Source organism: Bos taurus, chromosome X, assembly GCF_002263795.3.
Source record: "Bos taurus isolate L1 Dominette 01449 registration number 42190680 breed Hereford chromosome X, ARS-UCD2.0, whole genome shotgun sequence".
In the NCBI taxonomy this organism is placed as follows: domain Eukaryota; kingdom Metazoa; phylum Chordata; class Mammalia; order Artiodactyla; family Bovidae; genus Bos; species Bos taurus.
The window spans coordinates 43,657,216-43,684,339 of NC_037357.1; the positions used below are offsets into that span (position 1 = coordinate 43,657,216).

The 27,124-nt window shown below is 39.1% G+C and overlaps 1 pseudogene; it reads left to right on the forward strand.

The window, feature by feature from the left end:
* Window positions 1–4,479: 4,479 nt before the first annotated feature.
* Window positions 4,480–6,377, forward strand: LOC513164 (glutamate dehydrogenase 1, mitochondrial-like; annotated as a pseudogene).
* Window positions 6,378–27,124: the final 20,747 nt, after the last annotated feature.

The following is a 27,124-nucleotide window of genomic DNA, read 5'->3' on the forward strand; positions in this document are numbered from 1 at the left end:
CATGGGGTTTCAAAGATTCAGACATGACTGAGTGACTGAACTGAACTGAAGTAAGTCTTGAAAACTAGAATACAAGAAGCTCAAAAAATGAAAAGGTTAAAAAAATCATAGTGTTGTACACTAAGATAATTTGAGCTCTGAGGTTCATCTTCATGATAAGCAGAGAGAGAGAAAACTTTTTTGTAAAACTAGAACTTCTAGAAAAGAAAACTATGCCCTTAGAGCTTTTCCCTTACTGTCCTTCTGCTCTCACTATACGTTCAAACTGATGATTTCTGATTGCTTACGTAAAGAGCTTGGCAGTTGCCACTCCATCCTTACAAACTGAAAAGTCAACTCTTCCTGGATCTATAAAAGAGGAGGAGACACAGGGCAAACTGCCACTCCCAAAGTTGGAGAGAAAGGCAAATACTGGAAGAGTCACTGCCGGGGACCAGCCCCGGCTGATCCAGGGTATTCGAAGGAGAGACGGCATAGGCGAAGATCAGGAAACAACTGCTTAATTAAACATTAATTAAGGATATAAAGAGTAATAGAATGAGGATAGCTCAGTGAGGAAATTCAGTGGAGAAAAGAGGCTGAATAATTCAGCCAGAAGGTAAGAGAAAGAACAACATGGTGAGACCAAGTTTCCGTGAACAAGGCCCGCAGTTTATTTTCCAAAGTAGTTTTTATACCTTAAGTTATGCATAGAGGATAATGGGGGAAGGGGTAGAGTCATGCAGCAAGCCAGGCTTTCTTCCTGCAAACTTATCATATGCAAAAGCTTGGGTGATTTGCATCATCTTCTGGCCCAGAGGCCTGTTAACATTTTAAGACCCTTTCTACAGAAAACTTATTTTTCTCTAAAGGTGATTGGTCAGGAGCCACCCTCCAAAAGCATTAGATAAAGTTGCATTCCTACAGAGCAAAGGTGTGGTGGGCTATAACAAGAAAAAGAATTAACTCAAGGGTCCCAGGTTACAAACATTAAAGCTACTTACACCAATTATATTAATCAATACACTGCCAGGGACACAGCAGGTAAGGGATATGGAGACTTAGCAGCAAACATTGGCCCAACAAGTGAAAATCCCTTCACCAATACAATTTCTAATCAATCTTTTAACTACTCAAAAGAATCTGTGTTTAGACAGTTTAGAACATCTCCTGCCTCTCACAGTTGGGAGGCTCTGAATAATCACATGTGGCCGGAAAAACCTATTCAGGCAGGCTAGAGGATTTCCAAAGGAGTTTGTAGGTTGAAACACTGTCACACCCAGGAATTATTAACTGGAGCTGCAAGCTAACTCTTTTTTCAGAGAGGTAGTGGGGGACAGCCCCCCGTAAAGTCAGAGGTGTAGGTGAAAGCACAAAGCAGAAAGTAGGCAGACTCTGGTTTTGGGGGTATAAGCTCGAGAATTTCCAGGGGGACTCCTGAAGCTCGATCCCGCCTTTGTGTATGCCGAGCCTCCTTCCTCATGACCTTTGTCATGGGTGGAGTTCCTCACGCTGGCTACCGGCAGTGATAGAATTCCAGTTGAGCTATTCCAGATCCTGAAAGATGATGCTGTGCAAAGTGCTGCACTCAATATGCAATATGCACTCAATATGCAATATGCCCGCTCCCGGCAAGTCACTGTTTATCAGAATAGACCCTCAGGAGCAGAAACTGCCTCGAAACTATTCCAGGGTAGGAAATCTTAAATTGATGAATTACTGTAGGCTCAACATGGTCAATTCTAACAGTTAAAAATGCAGACTGATCCTCTCATAGGATCAGATCAGATCAGATCAGTTGCTCAGTCATGTCTGACTCTTTGTGACCCCATGAATTGCAGCACGCCAGGCCTCCCTGTCCATCACCAATTCCCGGAGTTCACTGAGACTCATGTCCATCGAGTCAATGATGCCATCCAGCCATCTCATCCTCTGTCATCCCCTTCTCCTCCTGCCCTCAATCCCTCCCAGCATCAGAGTCTTTTCCAATGAGTCAACTCTTCACATGAGGTGGCCAAAGTACTGGAGTTTCAGCTTTAGCATCATTCCTTCCAAAGAAATCCCAGGGCTGATCTCCTTCAGAATGGACTGGTTGGATCTCCTTGCAGTCCAAGGGACTCTCAAGAGTCTTCTCCAACACCACAGTTCAAAAGCATCAATTCTTTGGTGCTCAGCCTTCTTCACAGTCCAACTCTCACAGGATAGCCCCCATATTTTGTAAGTTTTACATCCAGTGTGCATGTTCAGCAGCTAAGTTGTGTCCAACTCTGTGACCCCATGGTCTGTAGCCTGACAAGCTCCTCTGTCCATGGAGATTCTCCAGGAAAAAAATACTGGAGTGGCTTGCCGTTTTCTTCTCCACTTATATCCAGATGGGAGGCCAAGTTTTCATAATAATTATTAGAGAAAATCAACTTATGCTTCTGGCAGTGGGAGGAGAAAAAGACCCATTTTACAATACCCCAGAGGTCCTTCTTCATAAAAAGGCAAGCCTTCTGGGGAAACTAGGTAAGGGGAACATAGCCTACTGGGATATTATCAGAGTATACTGAAGGAAGGAAAATACCCAACTCCAGTCCACTCTAGCCATTCTGTCCAACCTAAGGGAATAGAAAAAAAAAAAAAAAAAAAGAAATTTGTGAAGTTCACAGTCTAGAAGCATAAGCTCACTAGAAGACTGAAACCTAATCATAAAACTATAGAATTCTTTCTCTTCTCTTAAAACTAAGAATCCCATTAATAAAGTACTATTAGTAGTTCCTTTTACTTGATACATCATGTATGGCTGTCAAGAAAAAAATTACACAAAAAGTAAAAAAAAAAAAATATATATATATATATATATATATATATATATATATATGCTTTGAGCAGAGCAAGCATCAGAACTACATGCCAGGGAGGCTGGAATTATCAGAGTGAGAGTTTTAAAATAGCTGCCCTGTCCTTAATTGCTCAGTTATGTCTGACTCCTTGTGACTTCATGGACTGTAGCCCACCAGATTCCTCTGTCCATGGGATTTTTCAGGCAAGAATACTGGAGTGGGTTGCCATTTCCTTCTCCAATAATGGTGTGACAATGAGATAAATACATGCAGAAAAATGAAACTCTATTCTTATCTAACACCACTCAAAAATTAATTTGAAATGGATCTAAGACTTAAACATAGACCTGGTAATAAGAAATTCCTAGAATAAAACCGGGAAAGAAGCCCCTCAATATTCATCTTGGCAATGATTCTTTTTTTTTTTTTTTTGAGTGATACTGAAACCACAAGCAACAAAAGCAGAAATCAAAGTATTTAACAACTTAAGAATGATTTATTTTTTGGAAATGGTAGGCTAAAAAGCCACTATTCCATGTTATCAGCATTTTTGGTTAAACCTCTAAAATTATTAAAGATTGGGTTACCTGTACAGCATTTTTAAAATGGTGTTTGAGTCTTCAACAGTTATTTAACTTGTTAATTGGAACAGGTCTAGGAGCTACTCAGTTTCAGCATAAAATTGGATCTAGTTACCTACATCAGTCGGAGAAGGCAATGGCACCCCACTCCAGGACTCTTGCCTGGAAAATCTCATGGATGGAGGAGCCTGGAAGGCTGCAGTCCGTGAAGTCGCTGAGGGTCAGACACGACTGAGCGACTTCACTTTCAGTTTTCACTTTCATGCACTGAGGAAGGAAATGGCAACCCACTCCAGTGTTCTTGCCTGGAGAATCCCAGGGATGGGGGAGCCTGGTGGGCTGCCATCTATGGGGTCGCACAAAGTCGGACACAACTGAAGCAACTTAGCAGCAGCAGCGGATCTACATCAGTAACTAAGCAATTTTTGAACATTGGCTGTGCTGTACTGTATTAGGTACTGGAAATATCAACTTCAGTAAAAGACTTGGTTCTCATGGATATTTAAAGTTAAATGTGGATCCAAGCCTTAGACCAAAAAAATGTAAAATGTGGTATTATAGTTTAGTATTATTCCTGACATTATTTTATAATTTATGTTATTGTAATACTTTTAGAATATTATTCATAATCAAGAACAATGAAGTATATACATTTTCTTAAACTTTTTAATTTACAGCAGATTTTTTGATTTTCTTATTTAATTTAAAATGTTAGAGACAATTTTATTAAGGAATTTTAAAAATTGATCCTCATTGCTGTTATGTGTACATAAAGAAATTAGTTTCAAAATTGGGATGTTAGAAACTTCATCAGTTCTTGCTTGTGGTTAAGAGTAGAGGCAGGCAGATTGAAAACACAGGAGTAAGAGGAAAGTTTTGGAGTTAGTAGGAGTATTCTATATCGTGATCATAGTGATGATTACACTAATATATACATTTGTCAGAAGTTGTTGAACAGTAGTCTAAAATGAGTTTTATCATATATAAATTTTATACCAATATATTTATTTAAAAAGAAAAATGTGAGACAGTGCCAGGCTGGATGAATCTCCAGCTGGAATCAAGATTGCCAGGAAAAATAACAACCTCAGATATGCAGATGACACCACTCTAATGACAGACAGGGAAGAGGAACTAAAGAGTGTGTTAATGATGGTGAAAGAGAAGAAAAAGCTGGCTTAAAACTCAATAGCCAATGCAGGAAGCTGTGACTTAAAAGGGCAGCCGACCCCAGGCCCTTCCTCCCTCCGTCCATCTCTGAGTCTATGATTCTCACAGGCCTGTGCCTCTTCTCCATGAGAGAGCATCTCCATCCTGTCACCATGCACCAGTGCCTGGTGAAGTGCTGCTGCTGTCCCGTGTCGAGCCTGCTGCCCTGGATTCTGTGGCTACTGACTCCACCACGCTGCTGGGCTGGCCCTGTGGGGCAGCATGCTGCAGCCATCAGTGCCCTGCAGCCAGGGCTTGTGCCATCCGCTCAGTGACACTACAGCGAGGTGGTGGCCAACTGCGAGGATGACCTCAGCTTCTTCAATATGGTGGAGGGCTTCTTCGACCGTAGTGCCAGCATCATGGAGGACAAGCTGGTGGAGGACCTCAAGACCCAGGAGACCGAGGAGCAGAAGCAGAACCTGGTGCATGGCATCCTGCACTTCATCAAGCCCTGCCATCATGTGCTGAGCCTGTCCTTCCACATCCGGCATGACGACAGCTCCTGGGAAGTCATTGAGGGCTACTGGGCCCAGCACAGCCAGCACCGCATGCCCTGCAAGGAAGGTATCCATTATAGCACTGATGTGAGTGTAGATAAAGTTAAAGCTCTGGCTTATCTGATAACATATAAGTGTGCAGTGGTTGATGTGCCATTTAGGGTTGTCAAAGCTGATGTTTAGGTCAATCCCAAGCACTATACTGATAATGAATTGGAAAAGATCACAAGGAGGTTCACCATGGAGCTGGCAAGAAGGGCTTTATTGGTCCTGGCATTGATGCGCCTGCCCCAGACATGAGCACAGGCCAACTGGAGATGTCCTGGATTGCTGACACCCATGGTAGCACTATAGGGCACTCTGGTGTTAATGCCCATACCTGTATTACCAGTAAGCCCATCAGTCAGCATGGAATCCACAGACGGATCTCTGCTACTGGTCAGGGAGTTTTCCATGGAATTGAAAACTGCATCAATGAATCTTCTTACATGAGTATTTTAGGAATGACACCAGGATTTGGAGATAAAACATTTGCCGTTCAGGGATTTGGCAATGTGAGCCTGTACTCTATGAGATATTTACATCGTTTTCGTGCTAAATGTGTTGCTGTTTGTGAGTCTGATGACAGCATATGGAATCCAGATAGTATTGAACAAAAGGAACTGGAATACTTCAAATTGCAACATGAAACAATCCTGGGCTTCCCCAAAGCAAAGATCTATGAAAGGAGAATCTTGGAGGTTGACTGTGACATCCCTGCTGCCAGCGAAAAGCAGCTGACCAAGTCCAATGCACCAAGAGTCAAAGCCAAGATCATTGCTGAAGGTGCCAATGGACCAACAACTCCAGAAGCTGATAAGATTTTGCTAGAGAGAAACATCATGGTTTTTCCAGATCTCTACTTGAATGCTGGAGTAGTGACAGTATTTTACTTTGAGTAGCTAAAGAATTGAAATCATGTCAGCTATGGCCATTTGAACTTCAAATATGAAAGGGATTCTAACTACCACTTGCTCATGTTTGTTCAAGAGAGTTTGGAAAGGAAATTTGGAAAATATGGTGGAACTATTCCTTATTGTACCTACAGCAGAGTTCCAAGACTGGATATCTGACAAAGACATTGTGCACTCTGGCTTAGCTACACCATGGAGCACCCTGCCAGGCAAATCATGCACACAGTCATGAAATGTAACCTGGGATTGGACCTGAGAACAGCTGCCTATGTCAACACCATTGAGAAAGTCTTCAAGGTGTACAATGAAGCTGGTGTGACCTTCACATAGACCAGACTGTGGCTGACTTCTTCACTACCCTCTTCACCTCTTCTGCTGCAGACCTATCATAAGTTTACATGTAACCACAGAAATCTTTCTCATGACCTAATAGATGATAGACACCATTCTCAACAAGTCAATCCAAATCAGCCCCTTAAGGAAAAAAAAATAATAATGAGTTTAGGGGATCATATATAAGCTAATAAGTGATAGTAGAAATTAGCCATGCCAGAAAGTCATTTGGGCATTTTGCCTTTAAATAAAAGATTTGTTTCCATCTGCTTGTGCTGCCTTTCTCCATGGCTGCTTCCCAGCACATTCAGCTGTGGCCCTAGGAAGGCACCTGTTATCCAAAATGAGTCAATCACTTGCCCCTTCAGCTCTTAAAAAGTCTATCAGGTGCTTTGACACATTTAAGAAACAGGTATATGGCATTTTCAGAAGGTAGCATGGTCCTCAAGTGAGTTATTGCTATTTTACATCAGCAAAATAACTCAATTTTACAGGTTACAAGCAACAACAACAACAAAAACTTTATGCATTTCATTCTTTTAGAATAAAATAAGTACATGCTGCTGTAAGAAAATTGCCTTTAATCACTTAACAAGCCTAACCTTGACTCAAGCAGTGAATGCCTATAAACATAATAAGTGAAAAAAACTAGTATTTTTATAACATAAAACAATATCAATTATAGCTTGTCAATTGCAAACTGTCACCTCACACGCTATCAAAATAATGCTCAAAATTCTCCAAGCTAGGCTTCAACACTACAGTTGAAGTTCAACAGTTCAACTGTGAACTTCTAGATGTTCAAGTTGGTCAAATCGTCAACACCCATTGGATCATCAAAAAAGCAAGAGAGTTCCAAAAAGACATCTACTTCTGCTTTATTGACTATGTCAAAGCCTTTGACTGTGTGGATCACAACAAACTGTGGAAAATTATTAAAGAGATGGGAATACCAGACCACCTGACCTGCCTCATGAGAAATCTGTATGCAGATCAAGAAGCAATGGTTAGAACTGGACATGGAACAACACCCTGGTTCCAAATTGGGAAAGGAGTATGTCAAGGCTGTATATTGTCACCCTGCTTATTTAACTTGTATACAGAGTAAATCATGAGAAATGCTGGGCTGGTTGACGCACAAGCTGGAATCAAGATTGCCAGGAGAAATATCAATAACCTCAGGTATGCAGATGACACCACCCTTATGGCAGAAAGCGAAGAAGAACCAAAAAGCCTCTTGATGAAAGTGAAAGAGGAGAGTGAAAAAGTGGGCTTAAAGCTCAACATTCAGAAAACAAAGATCATGGCATCTGGTCCCATCACTTCATGGCAAATAGATGGGGAAACAGTGGAAACAGTGTCAGACTTCATTTTTCGGGCTCCAAAATCAATGCAGATGGTGACTGTAGCCATGAAATGAAAAGACACTTGCTCCTTGGAAGAAAAGTTATGACCAACCTAGACAGCATATTAAAAAGCAGAGATATTACTTTGCCTACAAAGGCCCATCTGGTCAAAGCTCTGTTTTTTCCTGTAGTCATGTATGGATATGAGACTTGGACCATAGAGGAAGCTGAACACTGAAGAATTGATGCTTTTGAGCTGTGATGTTGGAAAAGACTCTTGAGAGTCCTTTGGACTGCAAGCAAATCAAACCAGTCAATCCTAAAAGAAATCAGTCCTGAATATTCATTGGGAGGACTGATGCTGAATCTGATGCTCCAAAACTTTGGCCACCTAATATAAAAAGCTAACTTATTAGGAAAGACCATGATGCTGGGAAAGTTTGAAGGCAAGAGAAGGGGACGAGGATGAGATAGTTGGATGGCATCACCAACTCGATGGACATGAGTTTGAGCAAGCTCTGGAAGTTGGTGATGGACAGGGAATCCTGGTGTGCTTCAGTCCATGGGGTCACAAAGAGTCAGATAAAACTAAACGATTGAACTGAACTGAACTGAACACAGGAGTGACACCTGGGTAGCCAAGCTAGCAGGTAAACATAAGAAAAAAGTTTTGAACAGGAATATCAGAGTCACCACCCTGTGAGGAAAATAGACTTCACAGAATTACTTCAGTCAAAGCATAAAACAAACAAATGATTAATCAACCAATAGCAACAACACTCCTCTAACAGGAGGTAGTAGGTATTGTTATCCATGTTGCTGCCATATGTTATCTAAAATATCTAGTATTCAACAAAAAATTATGAAGCATGACAATGAAATAGAAAAGTATAATCCTACACAGGGATGTGGGGAAGAAGTTAATAGAAATTGACCCCAAGGAAGCCTAGACATTGTAGACAAAGACAAATATCAACTGTCATAAATATGTCCCAAAAATTACAGGAAACCATGTTTAAAGAAGTAAAATATGAGAACAAAGTCTCAATAGAGAATATAAATAAATACCCAGAAAAGATTAAAAGAAACAAATAGAAACACTTCAGTTGACAAACTGAAACGAAAAGTTCACTAGAGGGGCTGAACAGCAGATTTAATAAGCAGACAGAAGAATCAGTTAGCTTGACAGAGTAATAGAGATTTGAATACAGATAAAAAAGAATAAAGAAGAATGAAAAGATACCACTGTCAAACTTCTGAAAACTAAAGGCAAAAAGAGAACCATAAAAGTGACAAAATAAAAAAATGAGTTGTCATGTACAGGGAACCTAATAAGTTTTACAGCTGGCATCTTATCAGAAACAATAGAGACCAAAGGCAGTGGCATGATATATTTAAAATACTAGGGGAAAAAAAAAAAAAAAAAACGGTCAACTAAGAACATTATATCAAGCAAAATTGCATTTCTAAAATAAAGACAAAATAGAAGCATCCCAGATAAACAAAGACTGAGAGAATTTTTGCCAGTAGACCTAGCTTAAAGAATACTAAGGGGAATTTTTCAGGCTTAATGCAAGTGACACCAGTCATTTATTCAAATCTGCACAAATATACAAAAAACAGCAGTAAATGTAAGTATGTAGGTAGTTATACAAGATGGTATAACTGCCTATCTATCCCACTGTCTTCTCTTAAATTATTTAAAAATTGCCCCAAACAGTATTTCTACAACTGTTTTAAAGGATAAAGAACATATATAAATGGGTTTCCATGTTCTCCTCCAGGGAAGCTTTCTCACCCAGGGATAGAACCTGCATCTCTTATGTCTCCTGCATTAGCAGGTGGGTTCTTTACCACTAGCACCACCTGAGAAGTCTCAAATAAGAGGGTTACTATAACAAACTCTATAAGCATACTTGTTCTCCTTTCTTGTTAAAACTTATTCAGACTTATATAAAGAAATTATGTAAAGTAATAATTATAGCAAGGTATTGTTGGCTTTGTAACATGTACAATTACATATGCACAATAATAATGGGCTTCCCTGTTTGCTCAGCAGTAAAGAATCCACCAGCCAAGCTGGAGTGAGATCACAGGCCAGGAAGATCCCCTGGCAGAGGAAATGGCTACTCACTCCAGTATTCTTGCCTGGGAAATCCCATGGACAGAGGAACCTGGCAGCTCCAGTCCCTGGGGTCTCAAAGAGTTGGACATGACCGAGTGACTAAACAACAATGATAACAAAAATGACAGCAAATAGAGTTATATTCTATGAAAGTTTCACTATTTTGCCAGAATTTAGTATACATTTTAAATATATTTTGATAAGTTGATGTTCACATTGTGAGTTCTAGAGAAATCACTAGTAAATAATTTAAAAATATACCATTAAAAAACTCTTAAACAGATTAAAGTGCCATGATAAAAATATATACATGAAACCAAACAAGGCAATAAAGATGGAAAAAAGATGTAAGATATACAGATAAAAATGGTAGATATGAATTCCAGCATATCAATAATAATATTAAATATTAATATTTTAAATAATGATAGAAAAGTCAAGTTTACCATTATTATTTAAAACTAGTATAATTATATAATATCATTACATATTTAAAAGTAATGATAACATCCTCTGACATAAATCACAGTAAGATCCTCTATGACCCACCTCCCAGAGTAATGGAAATTAAAACAAAAATAAACAAATGGGTCCTAATTAAACTTAAAATATTTTGCACAATGAAAGAAACAATAAGCAAGGTGAAAAGACAGCCTTGAAAATGGGAGAAAATAATAGCAAATGAAACAACTGACAAAGACTTAATCTCCAAAATACACAAACAGCACATGCAGCTCAATACATGAAAAATTAACAATCCAATCAAAAAGTGGCCAAAGAACTAAACAGACATTTCTTCAAAGAAGACACACAGATGGCTAATAGACACATGAAAAGATGCTCAATATCACTCATTATTAGATAAATGCAAATCAAAACCACAATGAGGTATCATCTCACACCGGTCAGAATGGCTGCCATCAAAAAGCCCACAAACAATAAATGCTGGAGAGGGTGTGGAGAAAAGGGAATCCTCTTACACCGTTGGTGGGAATACAAACTGGTACAGCCACTATTGAGAACAGTGTGGAGATTACTTAAAAAACTGGAAATAGAACTTCCATACGACCCAGCAATCCTACTGCTGGGCATACACACCAAAGAAATCAGAATTGAAAGAGACACATGTACCTCAATGTTCATTGCATCAATGTTTACAATAGCCAGGACATGGAAGCAACCTAGATTTCCACTGGCAAACAAATGCATAAGAAAGCTGTGGTACATATACACAATGGAATATTACTCAGCTATTGAAAAGAATGCATTTGAATCAGTTCTAATGAGGTGGGTGAAACTGGAGCCTATTATACAGAGCAAAGTAAGTCAGAAAGAAAAACATCAATATTATATACTAATGCATATACATAGACTTTAGAAAGATGATAACAACGATCCTATATGCAAAGCCACAAAAGACAAACAGATGTAAAGAAGAGACTTTTGGACTCTGTGAGAGAAGGCAAGGGTGGGATGATTTGAGGGAATAGCATTGAAACATGTATATTACCATATGTGAAATAGATGACCAGTGCAACCTGATGCATAAAGCAGGGCAATCAAAGCTGGTGCTCTGGAACAACCCAGAGGGATAGGGTGAGGAAGGAGGTGGGAAGGGATTCAGGATGGGGGGACATATGTACACCTGCAGCTGATTCATGTTAATGTATGGCAAAAACTACCACAATATTGTAAAGTAATTATCCTCCAATTAAAATAAATCAATTAATTTTAAAAAGAACTAATGGTAAAACTTGACTCTCTTATGATTATTTAAAATATTAATACTTAATGTTATTGTTGATATGCTGGAATTCAAATAATGGTGGGAGAGTCAAGGGGCTTCGCTGGTGGCTCAGATAGTAAAGAATCTGCTTGCCATGTGGGAGACCTGGGTTCAATTCCTGGGTTGGGAAGATCTCCTGGAGGAGGGCATGGCAACCCACTCCAGTATTCTTGCCTGGGAAATCCAATGGACAGGGGAGCCTGGCTGGCCACAGTCCATGGGGTCTCAAGGAGTCAGACACGACTGAGTGACTAAGCACAGAAGACTTTCAGTATGATGCACAAAAGCAGTAGTGAGAGGGAGCATCCTTGCCTTGTTCCTGACCCATAGCAGAAGTTTCAAGTTTTTTACCATTAAGCATGATGTTCAGTTCAGTTCACTTAGTTTTGTCCGACTCTTTGCAACCCCATTAATTGCAGCACGTTGGGCCTCCCTGTCCATCACCAACTCCTGGAGTTCACCCAAACTTATGTCCATTGAGTCGATGATGCCATCCAGCCATCTCGTCCTCTGTCGTCCCCTTCTCCTCCTGCCCCCAATCCCTCCAAGCATCAGGGTCTTTTCCAATGAGTCAGCTCTTTGCATGAGGTGGCCAAAGTACTGGAGTTTCAGCTTTAGCATCACTCCTTCCAGTGAACACCCAAGACTGATCTCCTTTAGAATGGACTGGTTGGATCTCCTTGCAGTCGAGGGACTCTCAAGAGTCTTCTTCAACACCACAATTCAAAAGTAATAATTCTTCGGCACTCAGCTTTCTTCACAGTCCATACATGACCACTGGAAAAACCATAGCCTTGACTAGACGGACTTTTTTTTGGCAAAGTAATGTCTTGGCTTTTGAATATGCTATCTAGGTTGGTCATAACTTTCCTTCCAAGGAGTAAGAGTGTCTTCAAGAAAGATATCTCTGCAAGAAAATTAGAGATACTAAGGGAATATTTCATACAAAGATGGGTTCGATAAAGGACAGAAATGGTATGGACCTAACAGAACCAGAAGAGGTGGCAAGAATACACAGAAGAACTGTACAAAAAAGATTTTCATGACCAAGATAATCACGAAGATGTGATCACTCACCTAGAGCCAGACATCCTGGAATGTGAAGTCAAGTGGGACATAGAAAGCATCACTATGAACAAAGCTAGTGGAGGTGATGGAATTCCAGTTGAGCTACTTCAAATCCTGAAAGATGATGCTGTGAAAGTGCTGCACTCAATATGCCAGCAAATATGGAAAACTCAGCAGTGGCCACAGGACTGGAAAAGGTCAATTTTCATTCCAATCCCAAAGAAAGGCAATGTCAAAGAATGCTCAAACTACCGCACAATTGCACTTATCTCACATGCTAGTAAACTAATGCTCAAAATTCTCCAAGCCAGGCTTCAGCAATATGTGAACTGTGAACTTCCTGATGTTCAAGCTGGTTTTAGAAAAGGCAGAGGAACCAGAGATCAAATTGCCAACATCTGCTGGATCATGGAAAAAGCAAGAGAGTTCCAGAAAAACATCTATTTCTGTTTATTGACTATGCCAAAGCCTTTGACTGTGTAGATCACAATAAACTGTGGAAAATTCTTCAAGAGATGGGCATACCAGACCACCTGACCTGCCTTTTGAGAAACCTATATGCAGGTCAGGAAGCAACAGTTAGAACTGGACATGGAACAGACTGGTTCCAAATAGGAAAAGGAGTACATCAAGGCTGTATATTGTCACCCTGCTTATTTAACTTATATGCAGAGTACATCATGGGAAACGCTGTGCTGGAAGAAGCACAAGGTGGAATCAAGACTGTCGGGAGAAATATCAATAACCTCAGATATGCAGATGAAACCACCCTTATGGCAGAAAGTGAAGAGGAACTAAAAACCCTTTGATGAAAGTGAAAGAGGAGAATGAATAAGTTGTCTTAAAGCTCAGCATTCAGAAAACTAAGATCATGGCATCTGGTCTCATCACTTCATGGGAAATAGATGGGAAACAGTGGAAACAGTGTCAGACTTTAATTTTTTGGGTTCCAAAATCACTGTAGATGGTGATTGCAGCCATGAAATTAAAAGACGCTTACTCCTTGGAAGGAAAGTTAAGTATGATGTTAGTTTGCAGTGTTTAAACAGGTGTTCTTTATCAAGTTGAGGAAGCTCCTCTTTGTTCCTAGTTTATTGTGATTTATTTAAATCAAGCTTTAGTATTATATTACATGAAATACTTTTTTTGCATCAGTTATTATCATATGATTTTTATTCTTTAGCATTTGATATGATGAATTACATTAATTGGTTTTGAAATATTGAACCAGACTTGCACACCTGGAATAAATCCCACTGATTATGGTACATAATTTCTTTTATATTTTTTATTTAAATTTTTAATATTTTATTTTGGATTTTTGCACCTATATTCATGGGAGGAATTGTTCAGTAGTTTTCTTTTTTTGTAGTATCTTTGTTTAGTTTTGGCATTAAAATAATGCTGGCCTCACAGATTGAACTAGAAAGTATTCTCTCTGATTCTATCTTCTGAAAGAGATTGCTGAGCAATGGTGTAATATTTTTTCTTAAATGTTTGGTAAATTTCACCAGAGAACCCATCTGAGCCCAGTGCTTTCTGTTTTGGCAGGTAGTTAATTATTTATTCAATGTCTTTAATAGACACAGGCCTATTCCAATTATCTATTTCTTCTCTCTGAAAGATATCTTTCTTGGAATTGCTGTTATCAAATTTATAGGCATGGAGTTCAAAGTGTTATTTATTTTATAATCCTTTTAATGCCCATAGGCATCTCAAGTGATAGTCTCTTTCATTTCTGATATTGGTAACATCTGCCTTGTCTCTCTTTTTTCTTAGCCTGGCTAGAATCTTATTGATTTATTGATCTTTTCAAAGAGTCGGTTTGGGATTTTGTTAATTTTCTCTTGATTTTCTGTTTTCAATTTCATTAACATCTTCTCTAATTTTTATTGTTTCTTCTGCTCACTATTGATTTTTGTTTGTTTGTTTGTTTTTTCTTGTTTCCTAAGCTAGAAGTTTAAATGATTGATTTTAGATCTTTTTTCCTCATATATTCATTCAATGCAATAAATTTTGCTCTAAGCACTGCTTCACTGAATGCCATAAATTTTGATTAAGCTATTTTCACTTTAATTTAGTTCAAAATAATTTAAATTTCTCTTGACATTTCGTCTTTGACCCATGCATTACTTAGACATGCTTTGCTTAATCTCCAAATATCTGGGGATTTCCCAGTTATCTTTCTGTTACTGGTTACCAGTTTAATTTCATTGTGTTCTGAGAACATTGTATGATTTCTGTTAAAAAATAAAGTTTTTATTTATGGCCCAGAATGTGGTGTATCTTGGTGAATGTTCCATGTGAGCTTGAGAAGAACTACTGTTGTTGGATGAAGTAGTCTATATAGGAATACCTCAATATCTTCTCTGGTGGCTCAGAGGTAAAGAATCCACCTGCATTGTGGGAGACCTGGGTTTGATCCCTGGGTTGGAAAGATCCCCTTGAGAAGGGAATGGCTACTCACTCCAGTATTCTGGGCTGAAGAATTCCATGGACAGAGGAGCTTGTCAGGCTACAGTCCATGGAGTCTCAAAGAGTTGGACACGACTGAGCAGCTTTCACTTCCTTTCAGTATCTGTATGAAATTAGTTCTAGGACCCCCAACCAAAGCCATGGATGCTCAAGTTCCTTATATAAAAAGGTGTAGTATTTGCATTTAACCTATGCACATCCTCCCATATACTTTAAATAATATCCGGATTACTTATATCTAGTACAATCCAAATGATGTGTGTGTGTGTGATCAATCATGTCCGACTCTTTGAGATCCTATGGACTGTAGCCCGTCAGGCCCCTCTGTTCATGGGGTTCTCCAGGCCAGAATACTGGAGTGAGTAGCCACTTTCTACTTTAGGGGATCTTCCCAACCCTGGGATTGAACCCAGGTGTCTAGCTTCTCCTGCATTGGCAGGTGAATTCTTTACCACTAGCACTACATGCTATATAAATTGTTGTAAATCCAATGTAATGCCTTGCTTTTTGGAACATTCTGAAGGTTACAAAAAATATTTTCAATTCTTGGCTGGTATAATTAGATGCACAACTCATGGATATGAAGGGCTGACTGTACATGTCAATTATATGCAGTTGATTAATTGTGTCCTTGGGCTCATTTTGCTGATTATCTGCCTGATGGATCTATCCATTTTTTTATAGAGTGATATTGAAGTCTCCAACTATTATAGTGGATTCATCTATTTCTTCATGCTGTTTTGTTTTTGCCTTACTTAATTTGATACTCTGTTTTTAGGCATATACCCATTAAGGACTATTATATCCTCTTGAAATAGTTACACTTTTATCATTATGTAATTCTTCGGTTTGCCCCTAAAGAGTTCCATATTCTGAAGTATCTTATGTCTGAAATTAGTACAGATACTTCAGATTTCTTTGATTTGGTATTAGGATGGGAATTTTTTTTTCTATCTCTTTAATAAACAGGTGTCTTTATATTTAAAGTGAGTTTCTTAAAGACAACTTAGACTTGGGTCTTATTTTTTTAATCTATTCCAGCAATCTCTGTATTGAAATTTATATATTTATACCATTAATGTTAAAGTAATTCTTTTTTTTTTAATTTTTTATTGAAGGGTAATTGCTTTACATAATTTTGTTGTTTTCTGTCAAACCTCAACATGAATCAGCCATATGTATATATATATATCCCTCCCTTTTGAACCTCCCTCCAATCTCTCTCCCCATCCCACCCCCCTAGGTGGTTACAGAGCCCCTGTTTGAGTTTCCTGAGCCATACAGCAAATTCCCGTTGGCTATCTATTTTACATATGGTACTGTAAGTTTCCATGTTCCTATTTCCATACATCTCGCCCTTCCCACATATCCATAAGTCTATTTTCTATGTCTGTTTCTCCACCATTGCCCTTTAAATAAATTATTCAGTACTATTTTTCTAGATTCCATATAGATGCATTAAAATATGATATTTATCTTTCTCTTTCTGACTCACTTCACTCTGTATAATAGGTTCTAGGTTAATTCACCTCATCAGAACTGACTCAACTGTGTTCCTTTTTATGGATGAGTAACATTCCATTGTGTATATGTACCACAACTTCCTTATCCATTCATCTGTCAATGGACATCTAGGTTGCTTCTGTGTTCTGGCTATTGTAAATAGTGGTGCAATCAGCAAAGGGATACATGTGTCTTTTTCAATTTTGTTTACTCAGGGTATATGACTAGGAGTGGGATTTCTGGGTCATATGGTGGTTTTATTCCTAGGTTTTAAGGAATCTCCATACCGTCTTCCATAGTGGCTGTATCAAATTACATTCCCACCAATAGGGTGTGAACGTTCCCTTTTCCCACACCTTCTCCAGCACTTATTGTTTGAGGCTTTTTCATGATGGCCATTCTGACCAGAGTGAGGTGATATGTCATTGAACTTTTGATATGCATTTCGCTATTAAAGAGATCTCTTCAAGAAAATTCGAGATACCAAGGGAAAATTTCATGCAGATATGGGCTCGATAAAGGACAGAAATGGTATGGACCTAACAGAACCAGAAGATATTAAGAAGAGGTGGCAAGAATACACAGAACAGTACAAAAAAGATCTTCAGGACCCAGATAATCACGATGATGTGATCACTCATCTAGAGCCAGACATCCTGAAATGTGAAGTCAAGTGGGCCTTAGAAAGCATCACTATGAACAAAGCTAGTGGAGGTGATAGAATTCCAGTTGAGCTATTTCAAATCCTGAAAGATGATGCTGTGAAAGTGCTGCACTCAATATGCCAGCAAATATGGAAAACTCAGCAGTGGCCACAGGACTGGAAAAGGTCCGTTTTCATTCCAATCCCAAAGAAAGGCAATGCCAAAGAATGCTAAAACTACCGCACAATTGCACTTATCTCACATGCTAGTAAAGTAATGCTCAAAATTCTCCAAGCCAGGCTTCAGCAATACATGAACCGTGAACTTCCTGATGTTCAAGCTGGTTTTAGAAAAGGCAGAGGAACCAGAGATCAAATTGCCAACATCTGCTGGATCATGGAAAAATCAAGACAGTTCCAGAAAAATATCTATTTCTGCTTTATTGACTATGCCAAAGCCTTTGACTGTGTGGATCACAACAAACTGTGGAAAGTTCTTCAAGAGATGGGAATACCAGACCACCTGACCTGCCTCTTGAGAAATCTGTATGCAAGTCAGGAAGCAACAGTTAGAACTGGACATGGAACAACAGACTGGTTCCAAATAGGAAAAGGAGTATGTCAAGGCTGTATATTGGCACCCTGCTTATTTAAATTGTATGCAGAGTACATCATGAGAAAGGATGGACTGGAAGAAACAAAAGCTGAAATCAAGATTGCTGGGAGAAATATCAATGACCTCAGATATGCAGATGATACCACCCTTATGGCATAAAATGAAGAGGAACTAAAAAGCCTCTAGATGAAGTGAAAGAGGAGAGTGAAAAATTTGGCTTAAAGCTCAACATTCAGAAAATGAAGATCATGGCATCCAGTCCCATCACTTCATGGGAAATAGATGGGGAAACAGTGGAAACAGTGTCAGACTTTATTTTTGGGGGCTCCAAAATCACTGCAGATGGTGACTGCAGCCATGAAATTAAAAGACACTTACTCCTTGGAAGGAAAGTTATGTCCAACCTAGATAGCATATTCAAAAGCAGAGACATTACTTTGCCAACAAAGGTCCGGCTGGTCAACGCTATTGTTTTTCCTGTTGTCATGTATGGATGTGTGAGTTGGACTGTGAAGAAGGCTGAGCGCCGAAGAATTGATGCTTTTGAACTGTGGTGTTGGAGAAGACTCTTGAGAGTCCCTTGGACTGCAAGGAGATCCAACCAGTCCATTCTGAAGGAGATCAGCCCTGGGTGTTCTTTGGAAGGAATGATGCCAAAGCTGAAACTCCAGTACTTTGGCCACCTCATGTGAAGAGTTGACTCATTGGAAAAGACTCTGATGTTGGGAGGGATTGGGGGCAGGAGGAGAAGGGGACGACAGAGGATGAGATGGCTGGATGGTATCACTGACTCGATGGACGTGAGTCTGAATGAACTCTAAGATTTGGTGATGGGCAGGGAGGCCTGGCGTGCTGTGATTCATGTGGTCGCAAAGAGTTGGACACAACTGAGTGACTGAACTGAATAAAGAGTGATGTTGAGCATTTTTTCATGTATTTGGTATCATCTGTATGTCGTCTTTGGAGAAGTGTCTATTTAGCTCTTTTTCCACTTTTTGATTGGGTTATGACTGCTTGTGTATTTTGGAGATTAAGTCTTTTTCAGTCATTTCATTTGCTACTCTTTTCTCCCATTCCACATGTTGTCTTTTCGCCTTGCTTATAGTTTCCTTTGCTGTGCAAAAGCTTTTACGTTTAATCAGTTTCCACCTGTTTACTTTTGTTTCTATTTATATTACTCTAGGAGGTAGATCATAGAGGATCTTGTGTTGATTTATGCCATCCAGTGTTCTGTCAATGTTTTCCACTAAGAGTTTTAATGTTTTGGTCTTATATTTAGGTCTTTAATCCATTTTGAGTTTATTTTTGTGTATGGTGTTAGGAAGCGTTCTAATTTCATTCTTTAACATGTAGCTGTCCAGTTTTCCTAGCACCATTTATTGAAGAGGCTGCCTTTTCCCCACTGTATATTCTTGCCTCCTTTGTCAAAAATAAGGTACCATAGGTGCATGGGTTTATTTCTGGGCTTTATATCTTGTTCTATTGGTCTACATTTCTGCTTTTTTCTGCCAGTACCATACTGTCTTGATGATTGTAGCTTGATAGTATAACCTGAAGTCAGGAAGGTTGATTCCTCCAGGTCCACTCTTCTTTCTCAGGACTGCTTTGGCTACTTGGGTTCTTTTGGGTTTCCATATGCATTGTGAATTTTTTTGTTCAAATTTTGTGAAAAATGCCATTGGTAATTTGATAGGGATCACACTGAATCTGCAGATTGCATTTGGTAGTATAGTCATTTTCACAATATTGATTCTTCCTACCCAAGAACATGGAATATCTCACCATCTGTTTATGTCATCTTTGATTTCTTTCATCAGTGTCTTATAATTTTCTGTGTGTTTTTCTTTTGTCTCCTTAGGTAAGTTTACTCCTAGATATTTAATTCTTTTTGTTGCAATGGTGAATGGGATTGGTTCCTTAATTGCTCTTTCTGATTTTTCATTGTTAGTATATAGAAACTCAAGTGATTTCTGTGTATTGATTTTGTATCCTGCAGCTTTGCTAAATTCACTTTAGCACACTTTCTGATACTATCTTTAGGGTTTTCTGTGTACAGTATCATGTCATCTGCAAACAGTGAGAGCTTTACTTCTTTTTTTTCTGATCTGGATTCCTTTGATTTCTTTTTTCTTCTCTGATTGCTGTATCTATAAGAACTATGTTGGATAAAAGTGGTGAAATTGGACACCCTTTTCTTGTTCGGGACCTTAGGGGGAATGTTTTCAGTTTTTCACCATTGAGAATAATGTTTGCTGTAGGCTTATCATACATGGCCTTTATTATGTTGAGGTAGGTCCCTTGTATGCCCATTTTTTGAAGAGTTTTAATCATAGACGGGTGCAGAATTGTTTCAAAGGCTTTTTTCTGCATCTATTGAGATGATCATATGGTTTTATCTTTCAGTTTGTTAATATAGTGTATTGCATTGGTTGATTTGCTTATACTGAAGAATCCTTGCATTCCTGGAATAAACCTAACTTGATCATGGTGTATGAGCTTTTTGATGTGTTGCTGAATTCTGTTTGCTAAAATTTTGTTGAGGATTTTTGCATCTATGTTCATCGGTGATATTGGTTTTCTTTTTTGTGTTGTCTTTATCTGTTGTGGTATCAGGGTGATGACGGACTCATAGAATAAGTTTGAAAGTGTTCCTTCCTCTGAAATTTTTTGAAAGAGTTTTAGAAGGATATGCATTAGCTGTGGTTTTCAGGCTCTCTGCCCACTGATGAAGAATGGTAAGAGGCTTAGAAAGCTTCCTGATGGAAAGACTGATTGAGGGGAAAACTAGGTCTTGTTCTGATGGGCAGGGCAATGTTCAGTAAAACTTTAATCCAATTTTCTATTGATGGATGGACCTGTGTTCCCTCCCTGTTATTTACCTGGGGCCAAACTAAGGTGGAGGTAATGAAGATAATGATGACCTCCTTCAAAAGATCTTATGCAGGCAGTGCTACCCTCAGTGCCCCCAAACCTGCAGCAGGCAGCACCAACCCACACCTCTGCCAGAGACTCCTGAACACTCATGGGCAAGTCTGAATCAGTCTCTTCTGGGGTCACTGCTCCTTTCTTCTGGTTTCTGGTGCCCACAACGTTCTCTTTGTGCCACCCTCCTCCCAAGAGTCTGTTTCACCAGTCCTAGGTAAGTTCTGGCAGCTCTATGGTGGGGTTAATTGTGACCTCCTCCAAGAGGGCTTATGCCATACCCAGGTCTGCTGCACCCAGAGCCCCTGCTTCTGTGGAAGTCCAATGCTGACACAAACAGAGCTCTGTCTCAGTCTCTGTGGGGTCTCTGGGTCCTGGTGCACATAAGGTTTGTTAGAGCCCTCTGAGCATCTCAGGCAGGTATAGGGTTTGATTCTAAATGGAATTTTGTCCCTCCTACCATTTGCTGGGGCTTCTCCTTTGCCTTTGGATGTGGGGCTATCTCCTCAAAGTTGCTCCAGCACAGCACAGCTGTCACTCGAGCACCTACCATCTTGCTGGGGCTTATCTGCGTTTGGAGGTGGGGTATCTCCTCACACTCTCTCCAGCACCATGTAGCCGCTGCTCCAGTGCCATACCGGAAACAGTATGTGAACCATGAACTTCCAGATGTTCAAGCTGGATTTAAAAAAGGCAGAGGAACCAGATATCAAATTGCCAGTATCCATTGGATCATCAAAAAAGTGATAGAGTTAAAAAAAAAAATCTACTTTAGCTTTATTGACTATGCCAAAGCCTTTGACTGTGTGGATCATAACAAACTGGAAAATTCTTAAAGAGATGGGAATACCAGACCACCTGACCTGCCTCCTGAGAAATCTTCATGCTGATCAAGAAGCAAGTTAGAACTGGACATGGAACAACACAGTGATTCCAAATCAGGAAAGGACTGCATCAAGGCTTTATATTGTCACCCTGCTTATTTAACTTGTATACAGAGTACATGATGAGAAATGCTGAGCTGGATGAAGCACAAGCTGGAATCAAGATTTCCAGGAGAAATATCAATAACCTCAGATATGCAAATGACATCACTCTTATGGCAAAAAGTGAAGTAGAACTAAAGAGCCAGTTGATGAAAGTGAAAGAGGAGAGTGAAAAAGTTGGCTTAAAACTCAACATTCAAAAAACTAAGATCATGGCATTTGGGCCCATCACTTCATGGCAAATAGATGGGGATACAATGAAGACAGTGACAGACTTTATTCTTTGGGCTCCAGAATCACTGCAGATGGTGACTGCAGCCATGAAATTAAAAGACGGTTGCTCCTTGAAAGGAGAGTTATGACCAGCCTAGACAGCATATTAAAAAGTAGAGACATTATGTTGCTTACAAAAGTCCATCTAGTCAAGGCTATGGTCTTCCAGTAGTCATGTATGGATGTGAGATATGGACTATAAAGAAAGCCGAGTGCCAAAGAATTGATGCTTTTGAACTGTGGTGTTGGAGGAGACTCTTGAGAGTCCCTTGGACTGCAAGGAGATCAAACCAGTCAATCCAAAGGAAATCAGTCCTGAATATTCATTTGAAGGACTGATGCTGAGGCTGAAGCTCCAATACTTTGGCCACCTGATGTGAAGAACTGACTCATTGGAAAACACCCTGATGCTAGGAAAGATTGAGGGCGGGAAGATAAGGGGACGACAGAGGATGAGATGGTTGGATGGCGTCACCGACTCAATTGACATGACTTTGAATAAACTCCTGGAGTTGTTGATGGATAAGGAGGCCTGGTGTACTGCAGTCCATGGGATCACAAAGAGTCGGACACAACTGAGTGACTGAACTTAGGCATTAGCTCTTCTCCAAATGTTTGATGGAATTCTGTGAAGCCATCTGGTGCTGGGCTTTTGTTTTTTGGGAGATTTTTGATCACTGGTTCAATTTCAGTGCTTGTATTTGGGTTGTTCATAATTTCTATTTTTTCCTGGTTCAGTCTTGGAAGATTGAACTTTTCTAAGAATCTGTCCATTTCTTCCAGGCTATCCATTTTATTGCCATATAGTTGTTCATAATAGTCTCTTATAATCCTTTGTATTTCTGCATTGTCTGTTGTAACCTCTCCTTTTTCAATTTTAATTTTGTTGATTTGATTCTTCTTTTTTTCTTGATGAGTCTGGCTAATGGCTTGTCAATTTTATTTATCTTCTCAAAGGACCAGCTTTTAGTTTTATTAATCTTTACTATTGCTACTTTGATTTCTTTTCATTTATTTCTGCTCGGATCTTCATGATTTATTTCCTTCTACTAATTTTGGGGTTTTTTGTTCTTCTTTTTCCAGTTGTTTTAGATGTATAGTTAAGTTGTCTACTCGACGTTTTTCTTGTTTCTTGAGGTAGGATTGTATTGCTATAAATTTCCCTCTTAGAACTGCTTTTGCTGAATCCCATAGGTTTTGAGTTGTCATGTTTTCTTTGTCATTTATTTCTAGATTTTTTTTTTTAATTTCCCTTTTGATTTCTTCAGGAACCTGTTGGCTATTTAGAAACGTGTTGTGTAATCTCCATGTGTTTGTGTTTCTTACAGGGTTTTTTTTTTTCTTGCAATTGATATCTAGTCTCATAGTGTTATGGTCTGACAAGATGCTTGACATGACTTCAATTTTCTTAAATTTACTGAAGTTTGATTTTTGACCCAAGTGTTGGTCTATCCTGGAGAATATTCCATGTGCACTTGAGAAGAAGGTGTATTCTTTTGCATTTGGATGCAATGTCCTGAAGATATCAATGAGATCCATCTCATCTAATGTATCCTTTAAGACTTGTGTTTCCTTATTAATTTTCTGTTTTGATGATCTGTCCATTGGTGTGAGTGGGGTGTTAAAGTCTCCTACTATTATTGTATTACTGTCAATTTCTCCTTTTATGCCTGTTAGTGTTTGTCTTATGTATTGAGGTGCTCCTATGTTTGGTGCATAGGCATTTACAATTGTTATGTCTTCCTTTTGGGTTGATCCCTTGATCATTACGTAGTGTCCTTCCTTATCTCTTGTAATCTTCTTTATTTTAAGGTCTATTTTGTCTGATATGATGATTGCCAATCCAGCTTTCTTATGCTTCCCATTTGCATGGAATATATTTTTCCATCATTTCATTTTCAATCTGTATGTGTCTTGAGGTCTGAAATGGGTTTCTTGTAGACAGCATATAAATAGGTCTTGTTTTTATATCCTTTCAGCCATCTGTGTCTTTTGGTTGGAGCATTTAATCCGTTTACATTTAAAGTAATCATTGATATATATGTTCCTATTGCCATTTTCTTAATTGTTTGGGGTTGATGTTTTAGATCTTTTTTCTTCTGTTGTATTTCTTGACTATGGAAGTCCATTTAGCATTTGTTGTAAAGCTGGTTTGGTGGTACTGAATTCTGTTAACTTTTGCTTGTTTGAAAACCTTTTTATTTCTGCATCAGTTTTGAATGAGATCCTTGCCAGGTACTGTAATCTTGGTTGTAGATTTTTCCCTTTCAATACTTTAAATATATCTGCCATTCCCCTTTGGCCTGCAGAGTTTCTGCTGAAAGATCAGCTGTTAAGTGTATGGGGTTTCCCTTGTATATTACTTGTTGCTTCTCCCTTGCTGCTTTTAATATTCTTTCTTTGTGTTTATTCTTTGTTAGTTTGATTAGTATGTATGTTAGCATGTTTCTCCTTGGGTTTATCCTGTATAGGACTCTTTGTGCCTCTTGGGCTTGATTGACCATTTCCTTTCCCATGTTGGGGAAATTTTCAACTATAATCTCTTCAAAATTTTTCTTCATATCCTTTCTTTTTCTCGTCTTCTTCTGGGACCCCTATTATTCGAATGTTACTGTGTTTGATATTGTCCCAGAGGTCTCTGAGACTATCCTCTGTTCATTTCATTATTTTTACTTTATTCTGCTCTTCAGAAGTTATTTCCACCATTTTATCTTCCAGTTCACTGATTTGTTCTTCTGCTTCAGATATTCTGCTATTGATTCCTTATAGAGATATTTTTAATTTCAGTAATTGTGTCATTTGTCTCTATATTTTTTTCTTTAATTCTTCTAGGTCTTCTTTAGTTGATTCTTGCATTTTCTCCATTTTTTTTTCAAGGTTTTGATCATGTTTACTATCATTTTTCTGAATTGTTTTTCAGGGATTTTGCCTATTTCCTCCATTTACTTGGGTTTCTGTGTTTCTAGTTTGTTCCTTCATTTATGTAGCATTTCTCTGCCGTTTCATTTTTTTTTTTTTTTAACTTATTGTGTTTGAGGTCTCCTTTTCCTAGGCTTCAAGGTGGAATTCTTTCTTCCTTTTGGTTTCTGCCCTCCTAACGTTGGTCCAATGGTTTATGTAAGCTTCCTATAGGGTGAGATTTGTGATGAGTTTTTGTTTGTTTTTCCTCTGATGGGCAAGGCTGAGTGATGTGGTAATCCTGTCTGCTGATGATTGGGATTGTATTTTTGTGTTGATTTTTGTTTAGATGAGGCATCCTGAGCAGGCCGCTACTGATGATTGGATGATGCTGAGTCTTGATTTCAAGTGGTTTCCTTTGTGTTAGTTCTCACTGTTTGATACTCCCTCGGATTAGTTCTCTGGTAGTCTAGGGTCTTGGAGTCAGTGCTCCCACTCTAAAGGCTCAGGGCTTGATCTCCCTGCACCTCTAAACCTACACTTCAAATGAGAGCAACTCAACAATAGGTGTGGGTTTGGGGGTGTCGGAGCCTGTGCCAGGGCTGAACTCACAAAGTTGATCAGCCATGGGAGCCCCCAGGCCAGCAGGAGACTTCGGAGCAAAAACTAAAGCAATTCTTGATATATTTGGATTAATAGCAGATTAATTGTTATTTTTATTGATTGCCTGCCTTTTTTCTCTATACCTATTTGTCTTCCACAATTTTGTACCTTTTGTAGTATTAATGGAATTTTCTTTGTGACTGCACTTTCTCTCTTTGCTAAGCATATCAATTATACTTTTAAAAAACTTTTTTAGTGATTTTCTTTTAGTTGCAATATCCATTTGCAAATAACAGAAATTGGCTTCTAAATTATGCTATAATACTTCAAAGATGATGAAAGTACAAAGTATTCCTATTTCTTCCATCTTGTCCTTTGTATAATTGTTATCATTCATTTCACTCATACATCAGTTCAGTTCAGTCACTCAGTTGTGTCCGACTCTTTGCAACCCCATGAACTGCAGCACGCCAGGCCTCCCTGTCCATCACCAACTCCCGGAGTTCACTGAGACTCACGTCCATCGAGTCAGTGATGCCATCCAGCCATCTCATCCTCTGTCGTCCCCTTCTCCTCCTGCCCCTAATCCCTCCCAGCATCAGAGTCTTTTCCAATGAGTCAACTCTTCGCATGAGGTGGCCAAAGTACTGGAGTTTCAGCTTTAGCATCATTCCTTCCAAAGAACACCCAGGGCTGATCTCCTTCAGAATGGACTGGTTGGATCTCCTTGCAGTCCAAGGGACTCTAAAGAGTCTTCTCCAACACCACAGTGCAAAAGCATCAATTCTTCAGGGCTCAGCTTTCTTCACAGTCCAACTCTTACATCCATACATGACCACAGGAAGAACCATAGCCTTGACTAGCCAGAACTTTGTTGGCAAATAATGTTTCTGCTTTTGAATATGCTATCTAGGTTGGTCATAACTTTCCTTCCAAGGAGTAAGCGTCTTTTAATTTCATGGCTGCAGTCACCATCCGCAGTGATCTTGGAGCCCAAATAAATAAAGTCTGATGCTGTTTCCACTGTTTCCCCATCTATTTCCCATGAAGTGATGGGACCGGATGCCATGATCTTCGTTTTCTGAATGTTGAGCTTTAAGCCAACTTTTTCACTCTCCACTTTCACTTTCATCAAGAGGCTTTTGAGTTCCTCTTCACTTTCTGCCATAAGGGTGGTTTCATCTGCATATCTGAGGTTACTGATATTTCTCCGGGCAATCTTGATTCCAGCTTGTGCTTCCTCCAGCCCAGCATTTCTCATGATGTACTCTGCATATAAGTTAAATAAGCAGGGTGACAATGTACAGCCTTGATATAGTGCTTTTCCTATTTGGAACCAGTCTGTTGTTCCATGTCCAGTTCTAACTCTTGCTTCCTGACCTGCATACAGATTTCTCAAAAGGCAGGTCAGGTGGTCTGGTATTCCCATCTCTTGAAGAATTTTCCACAGTTTATTGTGATCCACACAGTCAAAGGCTTTGGCATAGTCAATAAAGCAGA